Genomic DNA, 17735 nt, shown 5'->3' on the forward strand with positions numbered 1-17735 from the left:
CATTCCCCTTGGACTAATCCTCCTCGAGTTGTCATATGTCTCCAAATACATATATATGAAGTCCTCAAGGTAGATACGATCTAGGGTCGAAGGGTACAAATGACAGAGTTGTGGCCTCATAACAACTCAGGATCGCGCGCTGTATTATTTTAGCGCTTCTACTGGAGCGGCGCGTGCATAATTTGTTGTAGCGACCGCTGAAGCCAGCGCTTTGCAGCGCGTGAAAAATTGCTATTTTTGACGTTGTAAACTTATTTGACGCGCCACGCGGCTGCACGCCTTTGGGAGATGCTCCAAGGAAATGTCCTTGGAGCTTGTCCGGGCGCGTACCGCTGGGCAACGCCACCTCTTGCCGTTGCTGCTGCAGCATCTCGTTCCCATCCTCCTGCTGCAAGTCGACTCGAAAAAAAAGAAAAAGACATGCATACCGCTACATGATCGGTTTTGTTATACATGCACGCCTTGCACGCTGACAGAGACGTATCTCTATTCAACTCATTTTGCACTACCTTAAGCATGCGTGGAACATGGATGAGTAGCTGATTTCGTACCTTCATTATCTATACCGTTTGGGGCCTGTTGAGCCAATCACGCATGCTTTCTTGGTGACAACATGCATATGATCCACACCGTCATTTTTCCTTGTGACATGACAACAATAAGTGAGTAGGTGATCTGTCAATCATTAATACTCCACTCGAACGGGTCAAATCACTGTGATCTAGTACTGTAGTTCATTTAAATCGACGGGAGCAGCGCTGCTGGAGTAGTACTATAAACGAAGTCCGTGCCTACAACTACAAGTTAGCAGTAGCACACGAAAAAGCAAGCAAGAAAGAAAGAATAATATGCCTGTCAAGCTTCTCCGGACGCCTACCGCTGGGCGACGCCGCCTCTTGCTGGTGCTGCAGCTCGTTCCCGGCCTCCTGCTTCTGCTGCTCTCGCGCTCGGCATCGGCATCAGCGTCGGCCTCGACGGTGGTCACCCACCTGCCAGGATTCGATGGCCCTCTCCCCTTCTACCTCGAAACCGGGTAAGCCTGTCGTTGGTTCCATCTTGAAATGGGCACGAGCCTCTCATGGCCGGAATTGCATGCCGTGTGCTGCAGATACATGGGCGCGGAGGAGGAGACTGGGACATACTGTTTACCGTCGGTCGGATCGTATACGTAACGGGGTACTTTCCTGTTTCCCGAGCCACCTTCGGCTGCTGGGTCAGGATTTCTCACGAGACGTACACGGGACCGGGCCAACACCTTCGTGATGGCATAACGACGGGACATCCGAGGCAACGTTGGGAAAGGATGGGCGTACGTGAAAACGGGTGTTTTTCCTAAGAAAAATTACCCATGTTCCGTACGCCCACCAGGAAGGACCCACTTGAGGCGTATAGGGGACCGGGACAGCGACGACGTTGCCACCGAGGGGCAATGATTTTCCGGAGGCGACATTCGAGGGACACCGTTGCGACTGTTTACCGTCGGTCGGATAGTATACGTAACGGGGTACTTTCCTGTTTCCCGAGCCACCTTCGGCTGTTGGGTCAGGATTTCTCACGAGACATACACGGGACCGGGTCAACACCTTCGTGATGGCATAACGACGGGACATCCGAGGCAACGTTGGGAAAGGATGGGCGTACGTGAAAACGGGTGTTTTTCCTAAGAAAAATCACCCGTGTTTCGTACGCCCACCCATTGCGACTGTTTACCGTCGGTCGGATCGTATACGTAACGGGGTACTTTCATGTTTCCCGAGCCACGTTCGGCTGTTGGGTCAGGATTTCTCACGAGACGTACACGGGACCGGGCCAACACCTTCGTGATGGCATAACGACGGGACATCCGAGGCAACGTTGGGAAAGGATGGGCGTACGTGAAAACGGGTGTTTTTCCTAAGAAAAATCACCCGTGTTCCGTACGCCCACCAGGCTCTTCTACTACTTGGTCGAGTCGGAGAGGAGCCCCGGCACAGACCCCGTCATCCTATGGCTCACCGGCGGGCCCGGCTGCTCGGGCTTCAGCGGCATGGTCTTCGAAGTCGGTTAGAGCATGTCTAGCAGACCCTTTAAAATCGCAAACTGTAAAACCGAGATACGGGTCGGAAAAAATGCATTTTAAGGGTTCATTTTAGCTGCGACCGAATAGATACTTTAAAACAAACTGTAAAACTAAGATAAAAGAGCTCCTTCCTCAAGTCGGTCGCGCCCCGTCGCCTATCGGTCGCGCCCCGTCACCACAACGGCCGCGCCCAGCCTCGCCGGCCACGCCCCGTCATCTCTGCCGTTCGCGCCTTGCTCTATTGCCTGCCACGCCGGCCGTCGTGCCCCTTTACCTGCCGCGCCGTGATGATTCCGGCGGCCAGGCCGAGGCCATGGGAGGCAACGAAGATGTCGATCTCGTCCAATCCGAACCGGCGGCGATCGATTGCGGCGTTTAGCGGCCTTTTCCGGTGTGCGGTGATGAATTTCGGCGAGTTTAGGGCGGATTTCGGCAAACTCTGCGGCGGTGTGTTTGCTCCGACGAGGTTTGACCGGTAAACAGGGCCCCTTATGTTCGGCCTTCCAACCTCCAAATATAAGGGTTTCGGTTGTGCATTTTCGATGGCCCTTAAAAAATTTACGGGTTGGACCATGATACGTCTCCAACATATCTATAATTTACAAAGCATTCATGCTATTATATTATCTGTTTTGGATGATTATGGACTTTACTATACACTTTTATATTATTTTTGTGACTAACCTATTAACCGGAGGCCCACCCCATATTGCTATTTTCTTGCCTATTTCAGTGTTTCGAAGAAAAGGAATATCAAACGGAGTCCAAACGGAATGAAACCTTTGGAAAAGTTATTTTTGGAACGGAAGCAATCCAGGGAACTTAGAGTGCAAGCCAGGGAAGCTTCGAGGAGGCCACGAGATAGGGGGGGGGGGCGCGCGCCCTCCACTCTCGTGGGCCCCTCGTGGCTCCCCTGACCGACTTCTTTCGCCTATATATTCCCATATACCCTAAAAACATCGAAGAAGAAGATAGATCGGGAGTTTCGCCGCCGCAAGCCTCTGTAGCCACCAAAAACCTCTCGGGAGCCCGTTCCGGCACCCTGCCGGATGGGGAACCCATCACCGGTGGCCATTTTCCTTTGAAGTTATCTTGTCGGATTGAGTCTTTAAGGATTTGAGAACACTTGATGTATGTCTTGCCGTGCTTATCTGTGGTGACAATGGGATATCACGTGATCCACTTGATGTATATTTTGGTGATCAACTTGCGGGTTCCGCCCATGAACCTATGCATAGGGGTTGGCACACGTTTTCGTCTTGACTCTCCGATAGAAACTTTGGGGCACTCTTTGAAGTACTTTATGTTGGTTGAATAGATGAATCTGGGATTGTGTGATGCATATCGCATAATCATGCCCACGGATACTTGAGGTGACAATGGAGTATCTAGGTGACATTAGAGTTTTGGTTGATTTGTGTCTTAAGGTGTTATTCTAGTACGAACTCTTGAATAGATTGATCCGAAAGAATAACTTTGAGGTGGTTTCGTACCCTACCATAATCTCTTCGTTTGTTCTCCGCTATTAGTGGCTTTGGAGTGACTCTTTGTTGCATGTTGAGGGATAGTTATATGATCCAATTATGTTATAATTGTTGAGAGAACTTGCACTAGTGAAAGTATGAACCTTAGGCCTTGTGTCCTACCATTGCAATACCGTTTACGCTCACTTTTATCGCTTGCTACCTTGCCGTTTTTATAATTTCAGATTACAAATACCTTTATCTACTATCCATATTGCACTTGTATGACCATCTCTTCGCCGAACTAGTGCACCTATACAATTTACCATTGTATTGGGTGTGTTGGGGACACAAGAGACTCTTTGTTATTTGGTTGCAGGGTTTTTTGAGAGAGACCATCTTCATCCTACGCCTCCTACGGATAGATAAACCTTAGGTCATCCACTTGAGAGAAAATTTGCTATTGTCCTACAAACCTCTGCACTTGGAGGCCCAACAAAGTCTACAAGAAGAAAGTTTTGTAGTAGACATCAATCTCTTTTCTGGCGCCATTGCTGGGGAGGTGAGTGCTTGAAGGTATATCTTTAGATCTTGCAACCGAATCTTTTTGGTTCTTGTTTTATCACTAGTTTAGTTTATAAAAGAAAACTACAAAAAATGGAATTGAGTTTGTCTCATACGTTTCATCTTTTTAATATCTTTCATGAGAATGATGGTAAGAAAAATTATGCTCAAGTGCTAGAAGAATAAATCTATAAAATGTTTGGCACTAAATCTTTGTATGATGATCATGATTGCAATGTTGTTAGTATGAATTATTTGAATACCCATGATACCAATGATATGCAAAGCCACAAGCTTGGGGATGCTAGGTTTGATGAAGATGATATGTTTAGTCCCCCAAGTTTTGATGAGAATATTTATCATGATGAAAGCATGCCTCCTATTTATTGTGATAATTATGAAAGTGGATTTGGAGAGGTCATGACTTTATTTAGTGATGAATCCATTATTTCGGAAGAAGTTCTAATTGATTATGAGAACAAAGTTGCTATCTATGATGATTATTGTGATGACTTGTATGCTATTAAGAATAATGATAACCATGAAACTTGTCATCATGATTTTAGTTTTTAATTGGATTATGCTTCACATGATAGTTATTTTGTTAAGTTTGCTCCCACTACTATTGATAAGAATAAATTTGCTTATGTGGAGAGCAGTAAAATTTCTATACAAGTAGATCATGAAAAGAATGCTTTAGGTGCTGGTTATATTGTTGAATTCATCATGATGCTACTGAAAATTATTATGAGGGAGGAACATATGCTTGTAGGAATTGCAATAATGTCAAGTGTCCTCTCTATGTGCTTAAAATCTTGAAGTTATGCTTGTTTTACCTTCCTATGCTAATTGATTATTGTCCCCATAAGTTGTTTGCTCACAAAATCCCTATGCATAGGAAGAGGGTTAGACTTAAATGTGCTAGTCATATTCTTCATGATGCTCTCTTTATGTTTCAATTCTTATCTTTTATGTGAGCATCATTGAAATCATCATGCCTAGCTAGGGGCGTTAAACGATAGCGCTTGTTGGGAGGCAACCCAATTTTATTTTTGTTCCTTGCTTTTTGTTCCTATTTAGTAATAAATAATTCATCTAGCCTCTGGTTAGATGTGGTTTTATGTTTTAATTAGTGTTTGTGCCAAGTAGGATCTTTGGGAAGACTTGGGTAAAGTCTTTATGATCTTGTTGAAAAAAAATAGAAACTTTAGCGCTCACGAGATTAGCTGCCATTTTTTTACTGGATAGTGTTTTTAGGTTGATTCTTTTTGCAGATGATTAATAGACAAATTCCTCAGGTCCACCAATTTAGTTTAGAATTTTTTGAGTTCCATAAGTATACGTTTGATACAGATTACTACAGATTGTTCTGTTTTTGACAGATTCTATTTTCTATGTGTTGTTTGCTTATTTTGATGAATCTATGAGTAGTATCGGAGGGTATGAACCATAGAGAAGTTGGAATACAGTAGATATTACACCAATATGAATTTAGAATGAGTTCATTACAGTACCTAAGTGGTGGTTTTATTTTCTTATACCAACGGAGCTTACGAGTTTTGTGTTGAGTTTTGTGTTGTGAAGTTTTCAAGTTTTGGGTAAAGATTTGGACTATGAAATAAGGAGTGGAAAGAGCCTAAGCTTCGGTATGCTCAAGGCACCCCAAGGTAATATTCAAGGACAACCAAGAGCCTAAGCTTGGGGATGCCCCGGAAGGTATCCCCTCTTTCGTCTTTGTCCATCGGTAACTTTACTTGGAGCTATATTTTTATTCACCACATGATATGTGCTTTTCTTGAAGTGTCATTTTATTTTGTTAGTATTTGCTTGCTGTTATTTAGATTAATGTTTTTCATCTTTATTTTCAATAAAAATGTCAAGGATAGCCTTTACCATGCATGATTTGCTAGTATACATGTTGCTGTTTGAAAACAGAAAGTTTACCGCTTTTGCAAAAATTCCCTAGAAAAGTCAGAGAATGATATAATGTTGAAACTTTTTGCATATTGAGGTCTGATAAATCTTTTCTACAGCATAGTATTTTTATCATAATTTTTGGAGTTAGGGAAGTATGATGAATCTTGCATTCTTTATAGACTATAATGTTTTGGCAGATTGCTGTTATGTTTGCATTGTTTGCATATGTTTGCTTGTTTAATGATTCTATTTAAGGATAGGAGTATTAAATATGCAGAGACATTTAGTATGAAATGTTGAATAATAATTTTAGTGATTTGTTACAGTAGAAAATGATAAGGTTTTTGCATTGGTTTATACTAACTTATCTCACGAGTTCTTGTTGAGTTTGTTGTGGATGAAGTTTTTGAGATTTAGGAAACCAAGATATAAAAGCAATTAAGGAGACACAAAAGCTCAAGCTTGGGGATGCCCAAGGCACCCCAAGATAATATTTCAAGAAGTATCAAGCATCCAAGCTTGGGGATGCCCCGGTAGGCATCCCACCTTTCTTCTTCAACAATTATCGGTTAGTTTCGGTTAAGCCTAAGTTTTTGCTTCTTCACATGAGTTGTGCTATCCTTGCAATGCCATTTTATTTTGTTTTGCTTGCTGTTTGAATAAAATACCAAGATCTGAAATTCTTAAATGAGAGAGAGTCTTCACAGAGTTACATAATGTAGCTACTCATTGATTCTTCACTTATATCTTTTTGGAGTAGTTTATCATTTACTCGTGCGCTTCACTTATATCCTATGAGTAAATGGTTGAATGAGTTGAATGTCATAAATCTGAAATTATATATGTTTCATTTGCTTATCCCATGGGGAGTAATGACTTCACATCTAAGAAGTAGAGGTTGTAAATTTATTGAAGGTTAGCAAGCATTGTGTTGGTCATTTGAACAATTCATGAAAGAATATTGAAGGAAGAGAGATTTCACATATAAATATACTATCTTAGACATCTTTTATAATTGTGAGCACTCATTAAGTATGAAGTGCTAAAGAGTTGATGTTGGACAAGGAAGACAACGTAATGGGTTATGTTTTCTCACATCTCAGTTAAAGTATATTGTCATGGATCATTCGAACATGTTGAGCTTGCCTTTCCCCCTCATGCTAGCCAAAATTCCTTGCACCAAGTAGAGATACTACTTGTGCTTCCAAATATCCTTAAACCCAGTTTTTGCCATGAGAGTCCACCATACCTACCTATGGATTGAGTAAGATACTTCAAGTAAGTTGTCATCGGTGCATGCAATAAAAATTGCTCTCTAAATATGTATGATCTATTAGTGTGAAGAAAATAAGCTTTATACGATCTTGTTATGGACGCAATAAAAGCGACGGACTGCATAATAAAGGTCCATATACAAGTGGCAATATAAAGTGACGTTCTTTTGCATTAACATTTTGTGCATCCAACCATAAAAGCGCATGACAACCTCTGCTTCCCTCTGCGAAGGGCCTATCTTTTACTTTATGTCTTTTACTTTATGCAAGAGTCAAGGTGATCTTCACCTTTCCCTTTTTCATTTTATCCTTTTGCAAGCACCTCGTGTTGGAAAGATCCTGATATATATATCCAATTGGATGTAAGTTAGCATGAACTATTATTGTTGACATCACGCAAAGGTGAATACGTTGGGAGGCAACACTATAAGCCCCTATCTTTCTTAGTGTCTGATTAAAACTCCATAACCATAAGTATTGCGTGAGTGGTAGCAATTGTAGAAGACTATATGATAGTTGAGTATGTGGAGTTTGCTAAATCAAAGCTCTGACATAGACCCTTCCTGAAAATAAGATGAATTGTAATTGTTTGATGACTAAGAATAAAGTTTGTTAGTTTTCAAGAAAGTTTATGGTCTATGCTTTAATATGTGAATAGCTTGTTACTTGATCCTGAGAAGTTTTATGAGATGAACTACAGTTATGACATATAAACATGCTAGAAAAGGTGATTGAAATTATCATTGATCAAACTTATGCACCTGCTAGCATTCACATTTCATAAATTCTTTCTTATATCATTTACCTACTCGAGGGCGAGCAAGAATTAAGCTTGGGGATGCTGATACGTCTCCAACGTATCTATAATTTATGAAGCATTCATGCTATTATATTATCTGTTTTGGATGATTATGGGCTTTATTATACACTTTTATATTATTTTTGGGACTAACCTATTAACCGGAGGCCCAACCCATATTTCTGTTTTCTTGCCTATTTCAGTGTTTCGAAGAAAAGGAATATCAAACGGAATGAAACCATCAGAAAAGTTATTTTTCGAACAGAAGCAATCCAGCGAACTTGGAGTGCAAGCCAGGGAAGCTTCAAGGAGGCCACGTGATAGGGGGCGCGCCCACCCCCCTGGGCACGCCGTCCACTCTCGTGGGCCCCTCGTGGCTCCCTCGACCGACTTCTTTCGCCTATATATTCTCATATACCCTAAAAACATCGAAGAAGAAGATAGATCGGGAGTTCCGCCGCCGCAAGCCTATGTAGCCACCAAAAACCTCTCGGGAGCCCGTTCCGGCACCCTGCCGGAGGGGGAACCCATCACCGGTGGCCATCTTCATCATCCCGACGCTCTCCATGATAAGGAGGGAGTAGTTTACCCTCGGGGCTGAGGGTATGTACCAGTAGCTATGTGTTTGATCTCTCTCTCTCTCGTGTTCTCTCTATGGCACGATCTTGATGTATCGCGAGCTTTGCTATTATACTTGGATCTTATGATGTTTCTCCCCCCTCTACTCTCTTGTGGTGAATTGAGTTTTCCCTTTGAAGTTATCTTGTCGGATTGAGTCTTTAAGGATTTGAGAACACTTGATGTATGTCTTGTCGTGCTTATCTGCGGTGACAATGGGATATCACGTGATCCACTTGATGTATGTCTTGGTGATCAACTTGCGGGTTCCGCCCATGAACCTATGCATAGGGGTTGGCACACGTTTTCGTCTTGACTCTCCGGTAGAAACTTTGGGGCACTCTTTGAAGTAATTTATGTTGGTTGAATAGATGAATCTGGGATTGTGTGATGCATATCGCATAATCATGCCCACGGATACTTGAGGTGACAATGGAGTATCTAGGTGACATTAGAGTTTTGGTTGATTTGTGTCTTAAGGTGTTATTCTAGTACGAACTCTTGAATAGATTGATCCTAAAGAATAACTTTGAGGTGGTTTCGTACCCTACCATAATCTCAAAGTGGAGCGACGGTTTTGTCAGTTGGCCATGGATATGCATTTCCCCTCGCGCTCGTCGGGGCATAGCTGGCCGGCAGGGACGCCATGCTGGGGGTGGGGTGCGGCAGCGGAGAGTTGCACATCGGTGCTGGGTAGTGTGTGCGTGCGGCGGCGGCATGCGTCTGGATCTGGCACGGCGGCAACCTCGGGTGTGAGGACCCGGGGGGGAAACTCAGAGGAAATTGAGAAAGAGGGACAAAGAGATAATGGGAAGAGAAACAAAGAAACAGAGAATGGGGAAAGAAACAAAGAAACTGAGAGACAGATTCTCAAAGCTAGAGCAGAATTCCTCCCCAGCTCGAATGAGCTTGGAATGAACACTAAAATGAGGAAAAAATGAAAATAATCATATTTTTTTGGTAAACTCTGACAAATGTTTTTAGTGCTCAAAAATTTTCATCATGCAATTACATTCGTGGGAGTCATGGCAAAAAAACAAAATGAGCACTCCAAAATGCTTTCAAAAATTGCATTTTCGGAGCATCCACTTTGTTTTTTCTTGCCTCGGACTTTCACAAATGAATTTCATGATAAAATTTTGCAAGCATACAAAGCATTTGTCAAAGTTTGCTAAAAAATCATTTTTTATTTTTTTACTATTTTTTTATTTTACTATTCATGAGAGAGCACCTACGACTTAGTCAGAGGTGGGGACTGACCTTGGGCGACGCGGGCACCACCTTCGCTGGCACGGAGCAGAAGGTGCTCGGGTCAAGCCATGGTCGACAACGGCAGTGGTGGCATGCAGGGTTCTAACATCTGGTGGTGTGTTGGATCTAGGTGTAGATTTGTCGTGGCCTTGAGAGGGCTGGACCGGATCCGGCCCGTGGAGGCCCACCGCTCCGGCGGCATGTCTGCTACTGCTGCCCAAGTGATTATGCTGGCTCGCCTCAAGGATCCATGCCCACGTCCATGGTGGGGCTCTCCGCACGTGGGCCAACATCGGTGATGCCTGGTCCTGACCGATGGCGGTTCCACTCTAGCATTGTTCGTCTCTTGGTGCCTGGTTCTCGGACGCCCTATTGCTTCGGTGGTTGTGGTGGGTCCATCTTGGATGCCAGGGTGATGACCCTGAATATTGAGGCCGCGCGCTTGGGTCCGAGGCGAGCAGCGCGTCAGCGGTGGTGGGGCCTTCTCTTGGCTATAGGGGTGGTGAGGGGAGGGTGGTGGGTGATCCTGCCACGTGGTGGCTTTGGCAGTGGTGGCTCCTTGTCTGGACCTGGAGGTCTCATGCTGGCAATGCGACCCTTTCCTCGGGTTGGGTTGGGCCGGGGGTACCTCGGACGATGGCTATGTTGAGGATCCAATCAAAAACTCTGTGCTTTTTGTGCTGACGATGGTGATTCCTCGGGTGTCAATTACCTCTTGGTGGTGTCGTTGTGGGTTTCTTCTCCATATCAGGGTTCCGAGTGAAAATCCTAGCTCGTCGTTTTGGGCTCTGTTGTGGCGCTCTGCCCCGTTACCCACTTGGGGGCGTCGCCGAGGAACTCTGGCACCTTTCAAGGTTGCAGTGCGTTGGCGCCTTCGGGCTTGCTTTGATCTTGGTGTCAGGTTTCTTCGTCTATGGTATGAAATGCGTTCATTGGTCACCTATCATTTACACGTGTCCCGTAGTTCCGTACTCAGTCCTCCCTATCCACTACCAGGATCGGAGCTCCATGGCCCGGAGCAAGAGGACATATGCTTCCCCTCTTCAACGATAGCTTGGTGTATTTCTTGCGTTGGGGTCCAATGTTTCCCAAGGTGGTGCGATTCAGTTCCTGTTCAGTAGTCTAGGTTGCCTCATGTTAGGTGTGCCGACTCCAGTTTTCTCGCTCAGTTTCGGGTTGGTGGCGTCCTTGCCATCCTCTTTTTTTTCGAAAAGGGGGACACCCCGGCCTCTGCATCAGAATGATGCATACAACCACATAAATAAATCAAAATGAGGTTCAACAAGGTGTTAAGGTCTCGAAGCAAAAAAAGAAAATGGCAAGCTCACACAGAGCCACAATGCCAAGAACAAAACTCCCAAAAGCCACAACCGGCTGGCATAACAAAAGATAGGTAAACTAATTGCCTATCCTATTACATGACCGCCATCCAAACCGGTTGAAGATATCCTGCGCTACCATCTCCCACCGGACAGATCCAGTAACCAAACGCTCCCTGGCCTCCGTCGGAGTGAGTAAGGACCACATACGGATCATCGCAGTAGCTCGGAATAAAACCTGCAAAAAATGAATAGTTGTTGTTCTGTTAAAAGCCAAATCATTTCTGCAGTTCCAAATTGCCCATAACAACGCGCATACTCCTACATGAATGTGTCTAGCTGTTTAGGACTCAATCCCAACAAGCCACGTTCCAAATAACGTACCGACTGAATTCGGAGGAGTAATGTTAAAAGCAATTTGCACGGTGCGCCACAAGACTCTCGCCAACGGGTAATCAAAAAACAGGTGATTGATATTCTCATCTCGATCACAAAAACTACACCTAGTAGATCCTGTCCAGTTGCGCTTAATCAAATTATCCTTTGTTAAAATTACTTGTTTATATGCACAAACCACGTAAACACTTTAATCTTCAAAGGAACTTTGACTTTCCAAACATGCTTGGAACTGGGAATAACACTACAGTTGATGACATCGATATACATCGACTTGACCGTGAAGTCTCCAGACCTAGTAAGCTTCCAATGCAACTGATCGGGCTGATGAGCTAGCTGAACCTCCATCAGTCTACTCACCAGATGAAGCCATGCTTCCCACCGGTCACCAACAAGCACCCTTCGAAATTGAATATTAAGAGGGATTGACTGCATAATCGTTGCAACAAGAGCATCGCGACGCTGAACAATACGATACAGAGACGGATACTGGAGCGCCAATGACGTTTCACCAAGCCACGTATCCTCCCAGAAGCGAGTGGTGTTGCCATCACCGACAATAAACTTTGTTCTATTAAAGAAGGCAGCTTTGACTCGCATAAGCCCCTTCCAAAACGGCGAGTCGGTTGCTCCCACTGTGACCTGGGACAAAGTTTTGGACTGGAGATACTTACTACGAAGAATCTGCGCCCACGTTGCCTTGTTTTCAACTGACAACTTAAAAAGCCACTTACTGAGGAGACATATGTTCTTGACTTCAAGATTCTCAATACCAAGGTCCCCCTGGTCCTTTGGTCGACAGATGATATCCCACTTGGCGAGTCGATATTTTCTCTTTAGTTCATCACTCTGCCAGAAGAATCGGGATCGATAGAAGTCCAGTCTTTTCCTAACTCCAACTGGGACTTCAAAGAAGGATAAGAGAAACATTGGCATACTCGTGAGCACCGAATTAATAAGAATCAATCGGCCTCCATATGACATAAGTTTTCCTTTCCAGCAACTCAGTTTCTTCTCAAACCGATCCTCGATGCACTTCCACTCACTGTTAGTTAGCTTACGATGGCGAATGGGTATTCCTAGGTATGTAAAAGGTAAAGCTCCCAATTCACACCCAAACAATTGCCTATAAGCCTCTTGTTCATTCTTGGTTCTACCAAAGCAGAATAACTAGCTTTTATGAAAGTTAATCTTCAATCCCATCAATTGTTCGAATAAGCAAAGCACCAACTTCATATTTCTCGCTTTTGCCAGGTCGTGCTCCATAAAGATGATTGCATCATTAGCTTACTGCAGGATTGACACACCACCATCAACTAGATGAGGCACCAAACCACCCACCTGACCGGCCTCCTTTGCCCTCCCTATCAGGATTGCCAACATATCAACCACAATGTTGAACAAGATAGGAGACATGGGATCACCTTGTCTCAGGCCCTTGTGTGTCTGGAAGTAATGACCTATATCGTCATTCACTTTAATTCCAACACCCCCTTTTTGCGTGAAAGATTCTACCTGGCATCGCCAAGCTTCATCAAAACCCTTCATGCGTAAGGCCTGTTGAAGGAACGACCATTTGACCTTATCATACGCCTTCTCGAAATCCACCTTGAAAACAACTCCATCAAGTTTTTTCGTGTGGATCTCATGGAGCGTTTCATGAAGGACCACAACCCCTTCGAGGATGTTCCTATCCGGCATGAAAGCAGTCTGAGTAGGCTGCACCACGGCATGCGCAATCTGTGTGAGCCAAACCGTCCCGACCTTGGTAAAGATTTTGAAACTAAATTTAGAAGAGAGATGGGCCTGAATTGCTCAATTCTCACATCCTCTGTTTTCTTAGGAAGCAGGGTTATCGTCCCAAAATTGAGTTGAAAGAGCTGAAGCTGTCCCGAGAACAAATCATGGAACATCGGCAACAGGTCCCCTTTAATAATATGCCAACACTTCTTATAAAACTCAGCCGGGAATCCATCCGGGCCAGGAGCCTTATTATTTTTCATCTACGATATGGCGTCAAACACCTCCTTTTCAGAAAAAGGAGCAGCTAAAATCTCATTCTCAACAGTAGTAAGTTGAGGCACGTCCTCAACCCTAGACTCATCCAGAGACACACAGTTAACCTCTGGGGGTCCAAACAACTTCTTGTAATACTCAGCGATGTATAATTTTAGGTTCTCCTGACCAATAATCATTCCTTCATCTTGTTCAAGCTGAAAGATCCTCTTCTTCCTGTGTTTGCCATTAGCGATCATGTGGAAGAATTGAGTGTTCGCGTCCCCCCTGGACCACTCTTAGGACTTTGGCCTGCAAAGCCCACTTTGATTCTTCTTCCCGAAGAAGTTCTTTCAGCCTCATCTCAGCGTCAAGCTTGGCATGAAGCTTTGCGGCTGGCAGAATCGTGGTTTCTGCTTTTACATCTAAGGACTGACTAAGGTTGAGGAGTCGTTCCTTTTCAACCTTATAAACCCCGCTAAGATGCTTAGCCCACCCACGTAGGAAACTTCTCAGGTGCCCAATCTTATTCTGCCAGCGCTCAAGCGCAGTTCTACCTCCTGCATCCTTAGCCCACTCTCTGGCTACGAGATCAAGGAAGCCTTCTCTCTCAAACAAAGCCAGCTCAAATGAGAATAAGTTCTTGCTTCTAGGGTGGGAGGCCGCACCAGAATCAAGAAATAAAGGCGTGTGGTCAGAAATACCCCGAGAGAGAGAGCCTGAACTGTTATGAAAGGAAACTTCTGTTCCCATTCGACACTTGCCAGCACACGATCCAATTTTTCAAACATTGGATTTGGCATCACGTTGGCCCAGGTAAATTTTCTGCCCGAAAGCTCTATCTCTCTCAGATCCAAGCTTTCAATGATGGTATTGAACATGAATGACCATCTACCATCAAAATTATCATTGTTCTTCTCATCTCGCCTCCTTATAATGTTGAAATCACCTCCCACCAGGATAGGCAGTTGCTCAGAGCCACAAATCCTAACCATATCCGCCAAGAACTCCAGTTTTAGTTCGGGTTGTGCGGCACCATATACCGCCACCAAAGCCTAGTTAAACCCATCAACCTTCGATCTCACCCTAAACTTAACCGCAAAATCTCCCATGACCACACTTCGGACTTCTAGGGACTCGCATCTAACCCCGCGTAAGATCCCACCTGATCTTCCTCGCGGTGGCAGACAGTGCCAGTCAAAATCAATACCGCCCGATAAGGTATTGAGAAATTGTGGCGAAAAGTTATCTCTACCAGTTTCCGACAATGTGATAAAGTCCAACCTATGCTCTAGAGATGTCTCCGCAAGAAACCTTCTTTTAGCCAAGTCTTTTAGACCTCTGCTATTCCAAAAGATTCCTTTCATATCTCATCATGGAATTTTTTAGCCGTCCGAATCCGGGCACTCCTAAGCACTGCGGAATCCGGGTAAATCTTACGCTTCCATTTGCATTTAGGGATGATATTACTCTCCAGCTGGTCCTCACAACCAAGCTCAGAAGCACTAACCGCAACATTGTCCAGACCCTCATCCTCCTCCTCAGGCTTAGGAAGAGGAGCAAGATCCGCACAAAAATTATCGAGCACCCTAACCCCCAAAGCATCAATATCAGAATCATTCATGTGTTTAACCGCCGCTAAGTTGCGAATCATCTCTAAGGCCCGCTCTGCCTCTAAATCCAACATATCATTAACAGAAGTTGAAATTTCACTATCATTACTACCTAGTGAAATTCCTAGCTGGTTTGCATTATTAATAATCTCATCATTAGAGAAATGCAAAATGGAATTAGAAACATTGACCGACATACCAGTAGCGACTTCAACGTCACGAAGCTTGGCCGCCCTCACGGCGCACCGCTGCTGAATGTCGTCCACCTCCGAAAGATCCTGGAGACGGCTGCTCAGTCGTTGCCCATCCGGGACCAGGTCCGGAATACCATTGAACGCAATCACCTCCTCCCGAGTGACTGGACCGCCGGAAAGTAAAGGGGCGCTCAACAACACTGGCAATGTCTGTCGCGCCCCACCACAGAGAGACTGCACCAAAACGGAGGATGGCCGAGCCTGGGCCACCTGCCCGAGCTCCCCATCCACCCCCGTCCTCCGGCCAATAGGAGACACCGGCGCCCCAGGAAGGCTGTCCTCCCTGGGCACCCCAAGAGAAGAGGGCCCCGAGGCCACCTGCCCTGAGCCCCCTCCGGAGAGCTGAGCCGCCGCCTGCATCGCCGACCTAGCTATAGGAGAGGAAGGTGCCGAGGCCACCTGCCCCGGACCCCCTCCCGAAGAAGCCACCTCCACCACCGAGACCTCGTCCATCACACACTCTAACTGAGGACCATGAACGAGCATCTGGGAGGGGACCTCCTCCTCCTCACACCTGACCGGAAGCGGCGAAACCTCCAATAGTGGACTCGCATCAACCTCAAAATCCAAAACCGGTAGCGTGTGCTCAAACACCTCATCGGACTCCACCCGCTCACTCCAAAGCCTCGAAGGTGCAGAAGCAGGCTCAAAAGACCCGGATCTGAGAGTAGTCATAGGCACCGAAGAGGGTGGTGCCGTCCCATCCCCTGACGTCTGAGAATCAGTTCCCGATGCAGTGGACGACTCTCGTCCAATATCATCCACCGGTGCCTCCTTAAGCCCCGAACTGTCATCTCCCTCGTGCATATCAGTATTAGTCCCGTTAGCCGCCTCGGCGAACACTCTCATCCTCAAACTCAATCGCGAGGTTATAGATCTGCCCTCGATATGCCCACTTGACCACCTCAGGCACGTACTCAATGTCTAGAACACTGACCAACAGTCGGGCAATCCCGTGAGCTCTGGTGAAATCCATATCCACTCGCTCCGGTCTCCCCACCAAAATACCCAAACTAGCCACAACCCGAGCATCCTGCATGGGCTTCGAGGGCCCCCTAGAAAAACGCAGCCAAACATGAGTCAGAGGCTTACCCTGAGGCTCGACTCTCTTCCAATCATGGAACTCAAGCACACCATCAGTACCCGGCACCTTGCACATCCCAAAACTCTGAAGTCTCTATAGATCCTCGACTGAAGGGAACTCAACCCTAAACAGTTTCTCCTCAAGACTAAGAAGCTCCCACTGGAAGTCACCTGGAGCTAACTCCTTGGACACCGCCTCCCAGAGCGCATTCGAGGAGGTGGGAGGGGCGGGCGTCGCAGACTCGCCCGCCTTCCCAGAAGGAGAGGCCAGCGCCATCACCATCGGCTGAAGCGAGGCACGAGCGCTCACACCGACCGATGGGGGGCTCGCCGGCGCCACCGAGGGAGTCTTGCGGCCCGCCGTATTCTTGGGAGCCCGCCTGGCTCCACCGGTGTTGACCACCGTAGCCTGAGGAGGAGGGGAACGCGCCTCGAGCGCGCGCACTCCTCCCGCGTCCGTCGTCACCGGGGAAAGGAGCATTGAGCGCCCCCCCCCCCCCCCCCGAGTCGCAGGAGGCCGAGACGCCCTTGTCGCCCTCCAACCAAGCGACATGTTGGAGCCGTATTGGTTGAAAGCCGTCTCGTTGCTGCCAACTCCGACCTGCCGCTCGCCCATGTCTATCGCACCCCCCTGCAGGGGCGACGGCCTCCGGACCCTTGTCCTTGAGGCCCAGCTTGTCCCACGACGGCGTGTCGATCGAGTCATCTCCCATGCTCATGTCGTGGTCCTTGTCCTTGCCATCTGGACCCTTGCCCAAGCTAGCTGGTGGAGGAGGAGGAGGCATTGCGCCCTGCAGATCTGCCTGCTCGACCTCCATCTTGATGGTGTATCCCTCAGTGTTGAACCACAGCTGCACGTAGCCACGAACCTTGGATGGAGAACGGCATGCAAAGCGCATCCGCACCAGACCAAGCCCCGCCAACGACGCCTGGTCCACCTCCATGGGCCGACCAATCATGACGGTCCCGGCCATGAGGTAGTCCACACGGCGGTGCTTGGAGGGCACTCCCCATAACTTGACCCACACATCGGGCATCATCTCGTCCTTAGGCTCCTCCGGCAGCGCTTCCTTGATATCCGCCATGATATTGTTGAGGGAAAGGAAGAGCTTGCCGCTGCGGGTCGCCAT

This window comes from Triticum aestivum, chromosome 4B (genome assembly GCF_018294505.1).
Source record: "Triticum aestivum cultivar Chinese Spring chromosome 4B, IWGSC CS RefSeq v2.1, whole genome shotgun sequence".
NCBI lineage: Eukaryota > Viridiplantae > Streptophyta > Magnoliopsida > Poales > Poaceae > Triticum > Triticum aestivum.